This window comes from Hyla sarda, chromosome 3 (assembly GCF_029499605.1).
Source record: "Hyla sarda isolate aHylSar1 chromosome 3, aHylSar1.hap1, whole genome shotgun sequence".
Taxonomy (NCBI): Eukaryota; Metazoa; Chordata; class Amphibia; order Anura; family Hylidae; genus Hyla; species Hyla sarda.
In genome coordinates this window covers 143,796,632-143,815,325 of record NC_079191.1, presented here as the reverse complement: position 1 = coordinate 143,815,325, position 18,694 = coordinate 143,796,632, and the positions used below count along the sequence as shown (strand labels likewise).

The window sequence follows — 18,694 nt, the reverse complement described above, 5'->3', positions numbered from 1 at the left end:
ACACTGAAATAGACAGTGATTACAGCTCCCAGCAGATCTCTCTTACTTTTATATGTAAGGATTTGCTTTATCTGTATTAGTTATCTACTTATTTATCTTTAATCCGCACTTTTCCCTATTTTTGGATGACATTTTGGTGGCTTCAGAACCAATTACCAGGTTTCCATAGAGTTATGGTCTCAACATACAATGGTTTCAACATACAATGGTCGTCCTGGAACTAATTAATATTGTAACTTGAGGGACTACTTTACTATTTTACCATTCGTGTGTGAAACCAGGCCCACACGTGATGTCCAACAGCGGCATGATCTTATCGATTTTACAGCGGTATAAAGCATCTACTGGACATCACGCGTGGGACGTTGTTTCGATTATTGAGACAAGCACCGGCCTCAGGACAGGATACTTCAGAGACAATTAGGAAGCGGAGCAGCAGGGAACAAAACAGGTAGGACCTTCTTGCTCCACGGACAACTCCTATAATAGGAAATGTTAACCACTTCCTGACCTCTGAAATAAAATGCTACATGGGGGAGGTTCCCAGCGACAGTACATCCTGTGATCAGCAGTTCATCAGGAAGACTTCTTAATCAAGAGAGATTTTATACTAACAATGTGGCTATCTTGACAAAAATTCGGAACCTTTTCTACCGTACATGATTTAAAGAAAAATTTTATTTTCTTAGTTTTTGCAAGTGAAATTTAGCTTTAAAGGGGTATTCCAGTATAATTTATTTATTTGTTTAATTTATTTAAATAAGACTTTTAATTCAAGATATATACTTACTACTAAAGTAACCCTATTATTGCTCTGCATTTGGCTGTTATGTGCTCTGATTAAATAAAGATCAAAAGTTTGGATTTTTACCCCTCGTCTATTTCTCTATTGTAGTATTTGCATCTATGTCTATTGGGAGCAGAGGAACACGGATATCCACAGCTGTGAAGGAGGAGAGTTGCCCATTTCCCCAAATGAGAACAGTTGCCTTATTGCTAAGGAAGTGTCGTTCTGACTTATATAAATTGTCTTTTGAACTAACTATAGTGTCATAAATTGTAATAACTTCAGCGCGTTTTTGCATGATTCACCAGACAGGAAGTTGTGTATTTCTTTCATTTTCAATGCGTCGTCTCAGCATCTCCCCAGTTCCTCCCTCTCTTCCAATACAACACATCGGGGGAGATTTATCAAAACCTGTCTGGAGGAATAGTTGATGAGTCGCCCGTAGCAACCAATCAGATTGCTTCTTTCATTTTTAAAAAGGCCTCTGAAAAATGAAAGAAGCAATCCGATTGGTTACTATGGGCAACTCAGCAACTTTTCCTCTGGACAGGTTTTGATAAAACTCCCCCATAATCCTCTGTGGCTGGATCCTGTAGGGTGGGAGGACTGTGATAAAGAGCTGAGAAAAAGGAATGCATTGTGGGAATTGCAGTACCAAATAACTGGTCAACCAAAAAGAAAAAGGACTAAGGGGGAGATTTATCAAAACCTGTGCAAAGGAAAAGTTGCCCATAGCAACCAATCAGATCGCTTCTTTCATTTTTTCGAGGCCTTATTAAAAATGGAAGAAGCGATCAGATTGGTTGCTATGGGCAACCTTTTTCTCTGAACAGGTTTGATAAATCTCCCCCCCAAGACCCTAAAACAAATGGATTTTGGTGGTTTCAGAACAAGGTCACGCAGGTAAGCAATGTTATATGCATCTGCAGCATTTTTATATTTTAAGGGTACGTTCCCACACGGCGTATTTTGCTGCGTATTTGCTGCGTATTTGGTGCTGCGCATTTTCCTACCCATTGACTTCAACAGAGAAAATAAAATACGCAGCAGCAAATACGCCGTGTGGGAATGTACCCTTAAACTGGTCTTGGAAGTACCCCATTAAATTCTTTTACATTTCTACAAAAATAATTTTATACACAAAACAGCACTTTTTAATCCGCACAGTAAGCTATACAGGTCAACAAACTGCATTGTATCACTCTTTTCTATGTGGGTGTATCACACTCTGCCTCTTCATGGAAACATTAACATTTTGATAATACACAGATGAATTTGAACCAAAGAATACGAGTCAAATAAGGTTATATTGCAAAAAAAAAAAAAAAAAAAAGAATGAAGGATTTTCAGAATATTAATGACGTAGCAGTACTTGGACATACAATAGAGAGGAGTCAGGGAACAAACTCAAACAAATATATATATATACACACACAAACATATGCGAAACCTGAATATATACGCATGCAAGTACTCAAACACTGCTGACCTATCAACTCTATATCAATATAATAAAACTCCTTACAAAATGAACAACAGATGTCTGAGACCACCATTCCAGAACATTTACTTCTTTTCATATAATGGTATTCATAAACATACATTGTTAACCTTACGTATGGAAAGACTTTGTGAACACAACAGACCACACATAAATGTATAAAGCATCAAATAAATAAATGACTGGAATATTAAAAAAAGGGAAAAAAAACTCAGGTCAAGTTGACAGCTGACAGGCCTGTATAATGCAAAAAAACTAAAAAAGGAAAGAAAAAACCTCCAGATTCTCACTGTGTACTCTTGGCCTTACTCCGGCAAGTGACAAAATACTGTATATATTTGAGTATAAGCCGACCCGAATATAAGCCGAGGCCCCTAATTTCACCCCAAAACCCAGGAAAAGTTATTGACTCGACTATAAGCCTAGGGTGGGAAATACATCATCCCCCCCATGTCATAATCCTCCCTGTCATCATCCAGACCCCCGTCAATAACACCCCCGTCATCACACCCTGTCATCATCACCGCCTGACAATCCCTTCAGTGGTCTTCAACCTGCAGACCTCCAGATGTTTCAAAACTACAACTCCCAGCATGCCCGTGAGTTTTCTACTCACCTCCCCTTGGTGGGAAAGACGGGTGAGCTGATCCGGGCCATCTATGCTGCAGGGACCGTCCGGTGGGGAGGGTTAGTTGTTCCGGGCTGTCCAATTTCACCGGGAGGCCCTCTTCTCCGCTCCGGGTCCGGCCCCGGACTAGTGACGTTGCCTTGACGACGACGCACAGGGACGTCCCTGCGCATGAACGTCCCTGTGCGTCATCGTCAAGGCAATGTCACTAGTCCCTAGTGTGGGAGCCCCTTTGTAACAGGCTGAGCACGGTTCTATGACCAGTCTCTCACCACAATATTCACATGTGAGGACATCTTAGGCTGTATCAGAGCTCCGTTTGGGAGCTCCGTCATAGAGTCTGCTTATGGAAAAAAAACTGAGCTGGATAGTCCATTGCACAACAGACACCATCGGACCCCATTGACTTTAATAGTATCTGTCTGGTTTTTATCTGGTGTCTGTTTATGTGCAGTATTTGATATTTAAGGGTGACTCCTAACATAGTCCTGTGAGGATAATGGCCAAATGAGGAGGGCCACACGTGGTACTTGCATTAAAGTACAGGTTCTGAATACACTGTTGTATTATAAAATATTTTACTTAAAGTTTTAATTAAATCCATAATTAACAAATTGTTTCAGTTTGACCTATGTACATGCTAAAAAAATGAAAGGGGGAAGTTAATACCATGGTTAATAATACAATCTTCCTTGCAGTTTTCATCTGAGGTCAATGGGAGCCCTCCCGATTTATACCTATAACAGAGGTCAACTAGTGGCACCCATCTAACATTGGGTCCTGTGTACTTGTACAGGAAATATTTGTGTCACTTTATACTACTGTATGGAATATTGCAATAGTGTATGCTTATTCGTACAGCAAATCCCAATATGTACTGCCAAAATAAACTCCATAATGTCACTATTTTGGCCTCTGTCGGGTGATGCTGTCTATAGATATGTTAACCTTAATATCCCAAGAGCTTTCCTGGTGCAAATAGTAAAGAGGCTTTCAAAACGCAATGCGAAAATATCCTAATATATTAGTCTCCTCACTTTGTGTAATAAGTATCTAATATAGGCCGAAAATGGACCCAAAAGGTGTGTAGACCTGAAGCCGGCATTTAATTACTTATGAGCACTAAAATAATTCACTAAGTCCATGAGATTAGATATGGTCTTAAGAATTACCTAAAAGGTGACCAAGAAGAAAGCCAATATGTTGTAAATAGACTTAAGGTACCAAAACTCATAAAGTGAATAAAAACATCCAATTTCCACCAAAATGGTAACTAAAAAATGATTTCTGGACTAGCGAGTATTAGACAAGTTTCAAACAGCCTACTTCTTCCCAGACCATAAGAGTGTCATCGGTCAGCCCAAATAATCTTTCCTTATTAAAGCGTTACTGTCATTTTAGCACAGACATGTCCAAAGTTAAGATCTGACAGGGTCTCAGTGATGTGAATCCCTCCAATAGTTAGATGGGTGACTAAATCATAATGACTAATTTACAGTACATATGCAACCACAATACCCATAGCACCTCAAGAACTAAGGCTATTATTTATGGCTGACATTACACATACTTGTAACACTGATACATAAAAAATAAATAAAATTAAGTGTCGCTAACCTGTGACATTTAATCTGCAACTTTCCAGGTACTGTAGCACTACAAGTACCATCACATCCACCATTTAAAGTATATACACATACATTTTTACAGTAGTGTGGAGCAGTCATATTAGTCATATTAGAATGTTGCAGAATCTTGTAATACCTTTCTTATTGGACTAACGGTATTTTGTAGCGACAAGCTTTCGAGGGTCCTCCCTTTATCAAGTCAAAAGCATTGTAGTAGAAGGATTCTAAACACAGTTTTTATAAAATAAACTACAGAAAAGTTGCAAATAAAGCTTTAATTAAAAACTAAACTGCAGAAAGAAATTGAATTAATAATTCTAATCTATTGACATTCATAAGGAAGCTTATCTAACCTACTGGATAGAAAACACATACACCGCCATAGGCAGCCTTAGTCTGCTCCATAAAATAGCCGCTCTGTCATTTCACATAGCCGAGACTGTCAGCTATACAATGAATACACAAACAGACATTCCTGCCTGTAGGTGGCGCCTCACAGCTTCAGACTCATCTTTTTCAACAACTTTACCTATATACTAGTTCTGCATCAATGGAAAAGTATGAATGTGTGAAAGTTTGGGGTCTGCATTATAAAGCAGAGGAAACATTCAATGATCACGTTATGAAATAACAATGAAGACAGAGGTCAAAGCCACCCAGGCGCTTGCCCATTTTTCCTGCTTCCAAGACAACAAATTCAAGGACAGCTCACAATCTGTCTAAGGCTGGGTTCACACCACGTTTTTACGATACAGTTCCCGTGTCAGGTTTTTGATGAAAAACGGATTCCTCAAAAAACGGAATAAACTTTATCAAAATGTGTGTACAAATTTTAACCCGTATATAGTTGAAAACCGTATACGGTTTGAAAAAATGATGTCCAGTTGCATCTGTTTTTAAGGGAAAAATCAACGTATCCGTTTTTAAATGTTCACTACATTATGAAGAAAGTTTCACTTGTTTGATTGAAATTCCAAGAAAAAAAAACTTTCGGTGTCAAAAACCGTATGGTGCAACCAGGATGCAACCGTACGCACATATGGTCCTGTACGGTTCCCATTGACTCCCATGTTTAAAAAAAAAAAAAAGAAAAGTATACAGTTTCCATACGGTTTTTCACCCAGACCAAAAACCCTGGTAGGCTACGGTTTTGGGTACGGGAAAAAAAAACAGACAAAACCTGATACATTGTTTGGCATACGGTTTTCAATGGAGAGTCAATGCATACGGTTTTCAATGGAGAGTCAATGCATACGGTTTTCAATGGAGAGTCAATGCATACGGTTTTCAATGGAGAGTCAATGCATACGGTTTTCAATGGAGAGTCAATGCATACGGTTTTCAATACGGTTCCATACGGTTTTCAAATTGAAAACGTATACGGGTACTGTATTGCAAAAACGTGGCGTGAACCCAGCCTAATACAGGACAGGTGTCACGTCATCAAATACTCCATGTTATGGCTTTAATCTTATGGCTGATCGCTGTACATATTTCTTGCTACATAACCCCTGCTTTTATAAGAATGCCTAAAACGTAGTACAAACTCATTAAAAAAATTTAAAGAAATTAAAAATGATGACGTTACACATAATAAAGTCAGTCCGGTATTGCACTCAACGTATTATCCAAAAAGGGTATTCAAATAAACCAGAAGTATCTAAAAGAGTAGATACCACGATCTATGTATTAAAAAAAAAAAAAGGGGCAGCAGTGATTCGGAATGCTGAGCCTTCATTTCTCCAATGTGCCCCCTGGATCCAGACATTTGCACTGTCTTTCCAGATAGCTGGAGGCTTCAGATTCTTTGAGTTTTTTTTTTTTTTTTTTTAAATAGGAGGAGCGTTGCCTTCACCTGAGTGACATCTGGCAAAACTGTGTGCCAGACAGTACGTGCTGCACAAGAAGCTTCCTTCATCTCTAGCCTCTTGCCTGTGTCTGCCTTTAGGCCATACATTTCTTCTGCTCTCCTGTTTTGTTTTCCCAGGGGTTAATTGCAACTATTGACATGGGGTGGGAAAAAAAAAAAAAGTCCAAAATGTCATCCTCTGCCATTGTTCCGGCCACTGTACATTTCTTCTAGAAGCTGCTGCTGCTGCAACATCTGCACACATCTACATTACAGTAGATAGATACAGCAGTCACCTAGCTAGATACAGCAGTCACCTAGCTAGATACAGCAGTCACCTAGCTAGAAACAGCAGTCACCTAGCTAGATACAGCAGTCACCTAGCTAGATACAGCAGTCACCTAGCTAGATACAGCAGTCACCTAGCTAGATACAGCAGTCACCTAGCTAGATACAGCAGTCACCTAGCTAGATACAGCAGTCACCTAGCTAGATACAGCAGTCACCTAGCTAGATACAGCAGTCACCTAGCTAGATACAGCAGTCACCTAGCTAGATACAGCAGTCACCTAGCTAGATACAGCAGTCACCTAGCTAGATACAGCAGTCACCTAGCTAGATACAGCAGTCACCTAGCTAGATACAGCAGTCACCTAGCTAGAAACAGCAGTCACCTAGCTAGATACAGCAGTCACCTAGCTAGATACAGCACTCACCTAGCTAGATACAGCAGTCACCTAGCTAGATACAGCAGTCACCTAGCTAGATACAGCAGTCACCTAGCTAGATACAGCAGTCACCTAGCTAGATACAGCAGTCACCTAGCTAGATACAGCAGTCACCTAGCTAGATACAGCAGTCACCTAGCTAGATACAGCAGTCACCTAGCTAGATACAGCAGTCACCTAGCTAGATACAGCAGTCACCTAGCTAGATACAGCAGTCACCTAGCTAGATACAGCAGTCACCTAGCTAGATACAGCAGTCACCTAGCTAGATACAGCAGTCACCTAGCTAGATACAGCAGTCACCTAGCTAGATACAGCAGTCACCTAGCTAGATACAGCAGTCACCTAGCTAGATACAGCAGTCACCTAGCTAGATACAGCAGTCACCTAGCTAGATACAGCAGTCACCTAGCTAGATACAGCAGTCACCTAGCTAGATACAGCAGTCACCTAGAAAAACTCACAGCCAATCATAACCCAACTGTTACGGTAGAATTTAAAGATGTATCACAAACAACTAAATAATGATGACTGTATCCATGGCAACAACATTAGATCAATGTTTCCCAAGCAGGGAGGCCCCTGCTGTTGCCAAACTACAACTCCCAGCTGTTGCAAAAACTACAACTCCCAGCATGCCCGGACAGCCTTCGGCTGTCCGGGCATGCTGGGAGTTGCAGTTTTTGCAACAGCTGCAGCTTCCCTGGTTGGGAAATACTTGATTAGATACACTGTATCTTCTTCTTTAAAAATATTTACAAAATGTGAAATTTCGAATGCTCACTAATTATAACTGTCACATTACATTGACAAACATCTGGCAAAGTGACAGTTACTAATTATGGGCAGGAAATTATTTCCTACTTGCCAGTTGCAAACACAAATAAATAAATACATAAATATAAATATACACAAATACATAAATATACACAAATAAATACATAAATATACACAAATAAATAATACATAAATATACACAAATAAATAAATAAATAAATCAATAAAGAAAAAGATTCTAATCAGAACTCCTGATACCAAGGCCAGCTGAAGGGATCCAGTGCCACCCCTGAACTTTTTAAGCAGACAAGTGAAAGCCTCCAATATTGGGACGAGTATAGGAGTTAAATCCCCAGCCCGGGAGTGTGCAGAGCAGATTTGGCAGGGAGTGCACAATAAGTGATCCCCAGCCAGATGGAAGAGAGTCAGAAGACTGCAGAAAGACACAGGGCTCAGGCGGAGAGAGCCTTCCTGGAATGCTAGGGTATGATGGAGGGAGCCTGCACTCTCCTGCCCCCACAGCTCCCCATTATATACATGCATTACCCCCTCTATAGCATGCCATCTCCAGTGATGCCCCTGCCACATGTTGGCTCCTCACCCCCAGCCCGTGCCCGGCAGACTAGGTGGTGAGACATTACAGCCTGGCACAGGGATGAAGAGCGCTGTCACATCACTCCATCCCAGGGTAGGGAATCTCTGCAGGCAGCCCCCCCACCCCACAGTCAGGGATGTGCCCAGGATGCCAGGGTGCCCTGCTGAGGACCTAGCGGATCCATAATCACAGAGAGCGCTGGAAACTTTTTTTTTTTTTTTTTATTGTACGGTGTGATGAGTGTGAAAAGCGTCAGCGGCGCCCGGGAACATGTGTGTGTATATGCGGGAGCAGGAGCCGGTCTGTTACCTTATGTAGCGCTGAAATGGGGTTTGGACAGCAGGTCGCTCGACGTGCGCAGCTACTCCAGTAATCCCTGCCAGCATGAGACCTAAGACGGCTAGATCGTGTCTAGAATGGAGCGGCTCCTGCTAGGGGGTGATGTCACGGGAGGGGCGGGGCCTCTGTGGGAAGGGGCGGGGTCTCCCGGGTTACTGTCTCTTGGAACAGGAACTAGAAGAAGCAGGGACCGGGTGTATGTGATGGGGAGAGAGGGGCTCCGCGGGGAGACATGGGACTGCATGCTGGAGGGATGGTATTTACATGGGACTGTATGATGGAGGGGACAGATGTTATGTACATGGACCGTATGCTGGAGGAGGCTGAAGGGAGTGGAGCGATGGGGGAGATTTATCACAACCTGTGCAGAGGGAGAGGGGTGCAGTTGCCCATAGCAACCAATCAGATTGCTCCTTTCATTTTAAAAGAGACCTGTGAAAAATGAAAGGAGTGATCTGATTGGTTGCTATGGACAACTGCACCAATCTTCCTCTACACAGGTTTTGATAAATCTCCCCCCATCAATGTTATTTACATGGGACTGTATATTGGAGAAGGGTGAGAGGTGGGGGAGTGATGTTATTTACATAGGACTGTATGTTGGAGAAGCTGTAGGGAGCGGAGTGATGTTATTTACATGGAACTGTATATTAAAGAAGGCTAAGAGGTGGGGAGTGATGCTCATGTTTACATGGGACTGCATGCTGAAGGGAGGGGAAGGATGTTATTTACACGGGACTGTATGATGCAAGGGAGTGAGGTTATTTACATTGACTGTATGCTGGAGGAGACTGAAGGGAGTAGAACAGTGTTATTTACATGGGACTGTATATTGGACAAGGGTGAGAGGTGGGCAGTGTTGCTATTTACATGGGACTGTATATTGGACAAACGTGAGAGGTGGGGAGTGAGTTTATTTACATGGGACTCTGTATGTTGGAGGAGCTGAAGGGAGTGATGTTATTTGCATGGGAGTGTATATTAGAGAAGGCTGAGAAGTGGGATGCTATTTACATGGGACTGTTTGATGGAAGGGCTAAGAGGTGGTGAGTGATGCTATTTACATGGGACTGTTTGATGGAGGGGCTGAGAGAAGGCAGGTGACGTATTGTTAAATGGAACTGTATTTTGGAGGAGCTAAAGGCAGAGATGTTATTTACATAGGACTGTACATTAGAGGTGCTGAGAAGAAGAGGGTGATGCGATTTACATAGAATTGTATGCCGGAGAAGGCTGAAAGCAGTGAAGGGTGTTATTGGGACTGTTGGGATTGAGGAGATGTAGAGGTGGGGACTGATGATGGTATTTACATGTTATATGTTGGAGGAGGCTGAAGGCAGGGAAATGCTGTTATTTACATAGGATTGTCCAATAGAGGAGGCTGAAAGGAGAAAAGTAGTGTTATTTACATGGGACTTTGTGTCTTGGAGAAGGCTGAAAGTAGGGAAATGAGGTTATTTACATGGGACTGTATATTGGAGGAGGCTGAGTAGAGTGGAATGGAGTGTTGTTATTTACTTGGGACTGTGTGTTGGAAGGGCTGAAGGCAGGGGAGCGATGGTATTTACACGGAGAATCCCTACCTGCCTACGCCCTGTCCGATTGGTGCTCCAATACTGCAGCCTCTTCTGCCTGTAGTAATGGAGAATCAAAAACACTAATCATTAGGGATCGAATGATTTCGTTTTTTTAGGGCCGATACCGATAATCTGTGGAGGTTAGGGCCGATAGCCGATAACTTATACCGATATTCCGGTATAAGTTATCGGCTATTTATCCCCCCGCGACACCGCTGCAGATCATTGATTTAAAGCGGGTGCTTTAAATCAATGCACTGCAGTGGCTTTTGCGGTGCCATAGGCCGCCGCCACCACCTGCTTCTCTCCCCCTGCCTGTCCGGGGGTCCTGAGTCCTATCACCGCCACCGCGCCCCCTACCACCGCGCTGCGTCGCGCGGGGCCCGGGGTTCACTCTACATCTGGCTCCGGTGGCGTCCTCCTGAGCTGTCACTGTGCGCACTGACGGTGACGTCACGTTGCGCACGTCACGTCACTCGTCATTGCGCACAGCGTAACGCAGGACGCAGCAGGAGCCAGAAGTAGCGTGGACCCTGGGCCCTGGGAACAGGTAATTATAAAACCGGAGATGGGGGAGGCAATGGGGCCGGGGCGGTGCGGTGGGGGGTGCGACGCAGTGCGGCAGGTCGGGGGGGGGCGCTCGTGGTGCGGGGGGCGTTATCGGCTTATCGGCAAGGTCATTGCCGATACCGATAATGCCCAAAATCATCATTATCGGCCAAACCGATAATCGGTCCATCCCTACTAATCATTGCATTATAGCATTGTTTAATGTATGCAACTAAAAATAGTGAATACAATGTGTAAAGTTAATAAATGTGAATAAATATCCGAACTATTAAAATATAAAATTAATAAAACCGTATGTTCAGTAGTGTAAATGGGAGGAAAAACGCCAAAGTCCAGAACCGCAGATTTTTTGTCTTTTCATATACAAAAAAAATAGAAAGTAATCAAAAAGTACCATCAAACCAAAAATGGTACCGATAAAAAAAATATATAGGTCACGGCGCCATGAAATGAGCCCTCATATACGGGTAAATAGAAGTGTTATAGAGGTCAGATGGGGACAATTTTAAGCATACTAATTTTCGTACAAAAAGTTATAGTGTACGTGCACTGAAGTTATACACAGGTTTTGATTGGGTAGTTGGCGTTTACATCACCACATTTATTAAATTGTGCAGGGTAAGGATCGACCGATTATCGGTTTGGCCGGTTAATAATCACGATTTTGGGCATTATCGGTATCTGCAATCACCTTGCTGATAATGCCACCCCACCACACCGCCCCCACCGCTGCTGCCCCATTGACTCCCTCATCCCTGGTTTTATAATTACCTGTTCCCGGGGTCCGCGCTACTTGTTGCTCCTGCAGTGTCCTGCGCTGTCCTGCGTTACGTTGTTCGCTGCGCTGCGCAATGATGAGTGACAGGACGGTGCTTACACATCTTATCCCCTATCCAAAGGATAGGGGATAAGATGCCTGATTGCGGGAGTCCCGCAGCTGGGGTCACCCGCGATCATGCACGTGGCACCCCGTTTGTAATCAGTCCTCGGAGCGTATTCGCTCCGGGTCTGATTATGCTCGACCGCAGGGCCGGCGGGGTGTGACGTGACGCCTCCGCCCCCGTGTGACGTCATGCACCGCCCCTCAATGCAATACTTATCACGCCCCCTCCCGTAGGCTTCACATTGAGGGGCGGAGGTGTGACGTCACATGCTGCCGGCCCTACGGTCGAGCGTAATCAGACCAGGACACCCGCGATCAGGCATCTTATCCCCTATCCTTTGTATAGGGGATAAGATGTGTAAGCACCGGAGTATCGCTTTAAAGCGGCCGCTATAAATCATTGATCTGCAGCGGCTTCTGTGGGGGGGGGGGGGGGGGTCTGGGTAAGAGTGGTGAAATAGCCGATAACTTATACCGGAATATCAGTATAAGTTATCGGCTATCGGCCGGAAAGTCCACAGCTTATCGGTATCGGCCCTAAAAAATCAATATCGGTCGATCCATAGTGCAGGGTATGTAATAAATATTGATAAAATACACTTTTTTCTTTTTAATTTCCCTTCAGAACACCACTTTGGGTTATTCCTTCTCTGCGATTTCTCTGAGACTTTTTCACCCATGCAGCATTTTTTAAAATGCTGTCTACAGCCAGTTATGTAAGCCCGGTCTGGGCTGGTGTATCTTTGTAGTGTAATTGAGGGTTATGCAACAAATCTGCAACTTTTTTCTGAAAAGTCGCACTTGATAAATCTCTGATCACTGCAAAGTGAAGAATCACCTAAGTCATTTTATTTAAAAATCTCTTTAGCAAAATGTTGCACACTGTGTGACAAATTTACACCAATATTTACACCAAAAAGAGGTGTAAAAAGCTTGATAAATGGTGTTGTCTTTTTTTCAATTTCTCCTCCCAATTACATTTTTTTTGGTTTCATCATAGATTTTGTGGAAAAACTAGTGACGTACAACTGGTGAATTACAATACAGGGTTACAGTGCGGTTGAACAACTTAAAAAAAAGTTGTCATTTACTTTAATAGGTGTAGTAGTTTTATAGTAATGGATGTTTTTCCATTCATTGCTATTGTGCTGCTGTGCACAATGGAGGCAGGGAGCTAGCTCACCGGGCTCCCCTACTTCCTCAATATTCACCGTCCGTCCCAACCCCCGTGATGAATATGCAAATGTGTTCAAAGACCAGTGTTTTTTTAACCAGGATGCCTCCAGCTGTTTCAAAAGTACATTTAGTTGCGGAATGATCTCTCTCACACACAGCAGTCGCTCCACCCATTGAAGCAGGACAGGCTCCCTCTGTGTACAGTAATTTTGTATGCTATTAAAAATAAATATTTGGGTGAAAATCACAGAAGAATTGCAAGACCACTGTCACACACAGGTACAAACACTATATTATGAACTACACTAACTTTTCAACCACTGCAGGATAGTCAAATAAAAAAAATTCCTGGAATATCCCTTTAATTTGCAGCCAGCTTCTAGGTTCAGATTCTTCTCATCTTGGTCCGTCCTCCCAGTAATACATGCTGGATGTAAGGTCTGTGTGTCCAGGAGTCTTGAGTCTTCAGTGGGTGCTCTGCTTTCCCAGCAAGCTGCCTTTTGTGTGCTTTTCTCCCTGTCTACAGCCTATGTGAGCAGCTCTCCATGTATGCGCCCTCTTTATTTTGTCACTCTTCACTGTATCCCTATCTCTAAGGCTATGTTCACATGTCGGAAAAACCACACAGAAAATCCCTTGCGGACATTCCTTAGAATATGCACTAAGACCGCAAGGGAATGCGCCGTCTGATAGATGGCAATGCATTCCCTGCAGAGTCCACAGAGAGAATAGACAGGTCCATTCTTTCTGCAAACCAGAAACATCTGGTGTGGAAATGCTGCCGTGTGCACAGCGCAGCAGCATCCCATTGATTTCAATGGAACTCTGCTTCTTCGAAATCTCCGTGTGAAATTATAGTGGGGAATTCTGCACGAAAATTCCGACATGTAAACATAGCGTAACTCTGAGACAGTGATGGAGTTATTTTGTTTTCCGCTCTCTCTGAGACGCAAGCTCCACAGCAGCAGTTGAAAAAAAGATGATTCATTTTGCATGCAGGAAACAAATAAATAATGAAGATAAATGCAAAGGATTAATGAAGAATGACAATGTAAACTACATTTGTTATCTTAATGGAGGAATTGACTTAATAAATACTAATTGTTACGCCGAGCGCTCCGGGTCCCTGCTCCTCCCCGAAGCGCTCGCGGCGTTTCTCTCCCTGCAGCGCCCCGGTCAGACCCGCTGACCGGGAGCGCTGCACTGACATGGCCGGCGGGGATGCGATTCGCATAGTGGGACGCGCCCGCCCGCGAATCGCATCCCAGGTCACTTACCTGTCCCGGTCCCCGGCTGTCATGCTCTGGCGCGCGCGGCTCCGCTCTCTAGGGCGCGCGCGCGCCAGCGCTCTGAGATTTAAAGGGCCAGTGCACCAATGATGGTGCCTGGCCCAATCACCTTAATTAGCTTGCACCTGTGCACTCCCTACTTATACCTCACTTCCCCTGCACTCCCTCGCCGGATCTTGTGCCTTGAGAAAGCTTTACTGTGTTACCTATACTGTGTTCCAGACCTTCTGCTATTCCACCATTGACTACGAACCTTGCCGCCTGTCCCGACCTTCTGCTACGTCTGACCTTGCTCTTGTCTACTCCCTTGTACCGCGTTTATCTCAGCAGTCAGAGAGGTTGAGCCGTTGCCAGTGGATACGACCTGGTTGCTACCGCCGCTGCAAGACCATCCCGCTTTGCGGCGGGCTCTGGTGAATACCAGTAGCAACTTAGAACCGGTCCACTGACACGGTCCATGCCAATCCCTCTCTGGCACAGAGGATCCACTTCCAGCCTGCCAAATCGTGACAGTAGATCCGGCCATGGATCCCGCTGAGGTTCCTCTGCCAAGTATCGCTGATATATCCACGCTGGTCGCCCAGCAATCCCGACTGATAGCCCAACAAGAAAACCAGTTGTCGTACTTGACCACCATGACACAGCAACTTCAGTCACAGCTTCAGCAACTTCAGCCACAGCTACAGCAACTTCAGTCACAGCTACAGCAGCTGCAACAGCAACAACCTTCTCCTCCGACGGCTCCTGCACCTCCTCCGCAGCGAGCGGCCGCTCCTAACCTCCGCTTGTCCCTGCCGGACAAATTTGATGGGGACTCTAGACTCTGCTGTGGTTTTTTGTCACAATGTTCCCTACATTTGGAGATGTTGTCGGACCAATTTCCTACAGAACGGTCGAAGGTGGCTTTCGTGGTCAGTCTCCTGTCTGGGAAGGCTTTGTCTTGGGCCACCGCTCTGGGACTGCGATGACCCTGTCACCGCCTCTGTACACTCCTTCTTCTCTGAGGTTCACAGTGTCTTCGAGGAACCAGCCCGAGCTTCTTCTGCCGAGACTGCCCTGCTGAACCTGGTCCAGAGTAATTCTTCAGTAGGCGAGTACGCCATCCGATTTCGTACTCTCGCTTCCGAATTATCTTGGAACAACGAGGCTCTCTGCGCGACCTTTAAAAAAGGCCTATCCAGTAACATCAAAGATGTGCTGGCCGCACGAGAGATTCCTGCCAACCTGCATGAACTTATCCATTTGGCCACCCGCATTGACATGCGTTTTTCGGAAAGACACCAGGAACTCCGCCAGGAAAAAGACCTTAATCCCTGGGCACCTCTCTCTCGGTATCCCTTGCAATCTACCCCTGTGCCTCCCGCCGAGGAGCCTATGCAAGTAGATCGGTCTCGCCTGACTATTGAAGAGAGGTCTCGCCGTAGGGACAAAAATCTATGTCTGTACTTCGCTAGTACCGAACATTTCTTGGTGAATTGCCCTATTCGTCCTCCACATCTGGAAAATGCACGCACGCAACCTGCTCATGTGGGCCTGGCGTCTCTGGGTACGGAGTCTGCTTCTCCATCTCTCTCTGTGCCCGTACGGATTTCTCCTTCTGCCAACTCCTCCTTCTCTGCTGTGGCCGTCTTGGACTCTGGTTCTTCTGGAAATTTTATTCTGGCCTCTTTGCTTGATACGTACTGCATCCCGGTGACCCGTCTCATCAAGCCGCTCTATATTTCTTCGGTCAACGGGGTCAAGCTGCACTGCACTGTGAGTTATCGCACAGTGCCCCTGCTTATGAACATTGGACCGCATCTCGAGGAAATTGAATTTTTGGTTTTGCCCGGCTGTACCTCTGAAATCCTCCTCGGTCTGCCATGGCTCCAACACCATTCTCCCACCCTTGACTGGACCACCGGGGAGATCAAGAATTGGGGTCCTGCTTGCCGCAAGGAGTGCCTCACGTCTGCTCCCAGCCCCGTCTGTCGGTCCTCAGTGTCCCCTCCTGTGCCTGGTCTCCCCAAGGCCTGTCAGGACTGTGCCGTGCCCCCTCATAGTACCCGTCCTGGTAACACTCTGCCCCGTGTCAAGCCTCACCCTCTGCCCCCCCCTCCCCATTCCCACTCCTTCTGGTCTGTCTGCCATGCATGGGCATACCCAGGACTTCGCTGTCCCCCGGAGGGAGACTCTACAGTCGCTCCCGATGTCCTCGTCCTCTGTGGAGCGACATCCCGACAAAAAGAGGGGGAGACCTAAGGGGGGGGGTACTGTTACGCCGAGCGCTCCGGGTCCCTGCTCCTCCCCGAAGCGCTTGCGGCGTTTCTCTCCCTGCAGCGCCCCGGTCAGACCCGCTGACCGGGAGCGCTGCACTGACATGGCCGGCGGGGATGCGATTCGCATAGCGGGACGCGCCCGCCCGCGAATCGCATCCCAGGTCACTTACCTGTCCCGGTTCCCGGCTGTCATGCTCTGGCGCGCACGGCTCCGCTCTCTAGGCCGCGCGCGCGCCAGCGCTCTGAGATTTAAAGGGCCAGTGCACCAATGATGGTGCCTGGCCCAATCACCTTAATTAGCTTGCACCTGTGCACTCCCTACTTATACCTCACTTCCCCTGCACTCCCTCGCCGGATCTTGTTGCCTTGTGCCTTGTGAAAGCTTTACTGTGTTACCTATACTGTGTTCCAGACCTTCTGCTATTCCACCATTGACTACGAACCTTGCCACCTGTCCCGACCTTCTGCTACGTCTGACCTTTCTCTTGTCTACTCCATTGTACCGCGTTTATCTCAGCAGTCAGAGAGGTTGAGCCGTTGCCAGTGGATACGACCTGGTTGCTACCGCCGCTGCAAGACCATCCCGCTTTGCGGCGGGCTCTGGTGAATACCAGTAGCAACTTAGAACCGGTCCACTGACACGGTCCACGCCAATCCCTCTCTGGCACAGAGGATCCACTTCCAGCCTGCCGAATCGTGACACTAATGGTTAAAGGATTGTATCTAAGTTATGAGTAATTGCAATGTGCATGTTTGTTTGTTTTTTGCCTACATTTTTAAATTGCCACAGAAGGGACAGGTTACACTCTTTAGTAGCTCAAGGTTCCAGCTTCTTTACTAAGTGACAGATTCCCTTTACATTAATAAATTCTAGTTGCCTACAGCCATGACTACGGGTTAGTTTACTTCATAGGGATGTATACATTACCATAGAATTCAGGAATATATAATTGCTACTAAGATAAGTTTTACCTAGATGGCGACTGCAGGTGGAAGCAATTGTATCAATTACGGTAACTTGGAGCTCTAAAAAGGATCAGGGGTACTATCTGGAGAAAATGTTTAAAATGTTTGTTTTTTTATATTTTTAAATATAAGACTTACTGCCTATTATATATTACTTATTGAATGCATGTCGTTAGGGTATGTTCAGATGTTGCAAATTTTATTAGTTTCCACACAAAAAATCTGAATAATTTTGTGCAATACAGATGAATGGTGTTACAGACCCTCACAGACACAGGCCCCTTTCCACCCAGACCTAAATGCTGCTGCTATGTGATCAGGATATACAGTAGTTATACACCTCCCCAGAGGCTGTATTCACACGTTGTGTTTCTTTATTTAATTTTTGCTGCAATTTTCCCAAAATGGCAGGCAAATTCCACCATTTTACTGCTATTGCACAAATGATTTTGGAAAATCACAGCAAAAGCATGTCCAAAACTCTTCAAATTATGTGGTAAAAGCACAACATGTGAATGTAGCTTCAATTGTGATTATAGGTCAAAACACTTTAACCTCAGGGCAATATTTTTCCACTATAAATAAAAAAAAAATGCAATAAAACTGCTGCTTTGGCTTCTCGCTGCTGGAATCTTGTCAAGAGATTAGATCACCAAGTGATTTCTTTAGGGGAACTGCAGTACTGACACTCCATCCCATCTCTCTGCAAATCCAGAGGCTTTATGGGAAATGTAAGCAGCATCAGAGAATAAGTTCTGTATGGAAATAGAAATCAATATGGCTGAAAATTCATGCCTGCTCCATCAACTAAAATAGGTAAGCACAAGGTATAAACAAGAACCTCTACATTATTCTCTAACAAACGCCTATGCTGCACTATATATATATATATATATATATATATATATATATATGAACAAAAAAAGTAATACAGGTAGATTTTGTTGCAGACTTCCAAAGAGTTCACTGAAAAAACTTGTCTACATTGAAATCGAGTTTGAATTTTCTTGTAGTGAATAGAAACTTTGTAGTGTACCTTTTATAATAAAAAAATTGTTTATACGCAATTTTATAATCATTTTATACTTTTGGCCACTAGAGGTCACTGGACCGGATAAAATGCTGTAGACCCCTGGTTGACAA

General features: G+C 44.6%; 1 protein-coding gene across 4 annotated transcripts in view; it reads right to left on the bottom strand.

Moving 5' to 3' along the window:
* FNDC3B (fibronectin type III domain containing 3B) overlaps positions 1-8,935 on the bottom strand; it is a 350,539-nt gene extending 341,604 nt beyond the window's left edge. Inside the window, exon 1 of one of the 4 annotated variants that reach the window (XM_056565195.1) lies at positions 8,803-8,935. The gene's annotated coding sequence lies outside the window, so the exon portion shown is untranslated. The remainder of the gene's footprint in view (positions 1-8,802) is intronic. The other 3 variants (XM_056565194.1, XM_056565197.1, XM_056565196.1) reach the window with 3 other exon arrangements.
* Positions 8,936-18,694: the final 9,759 nt, after the last annotated feature.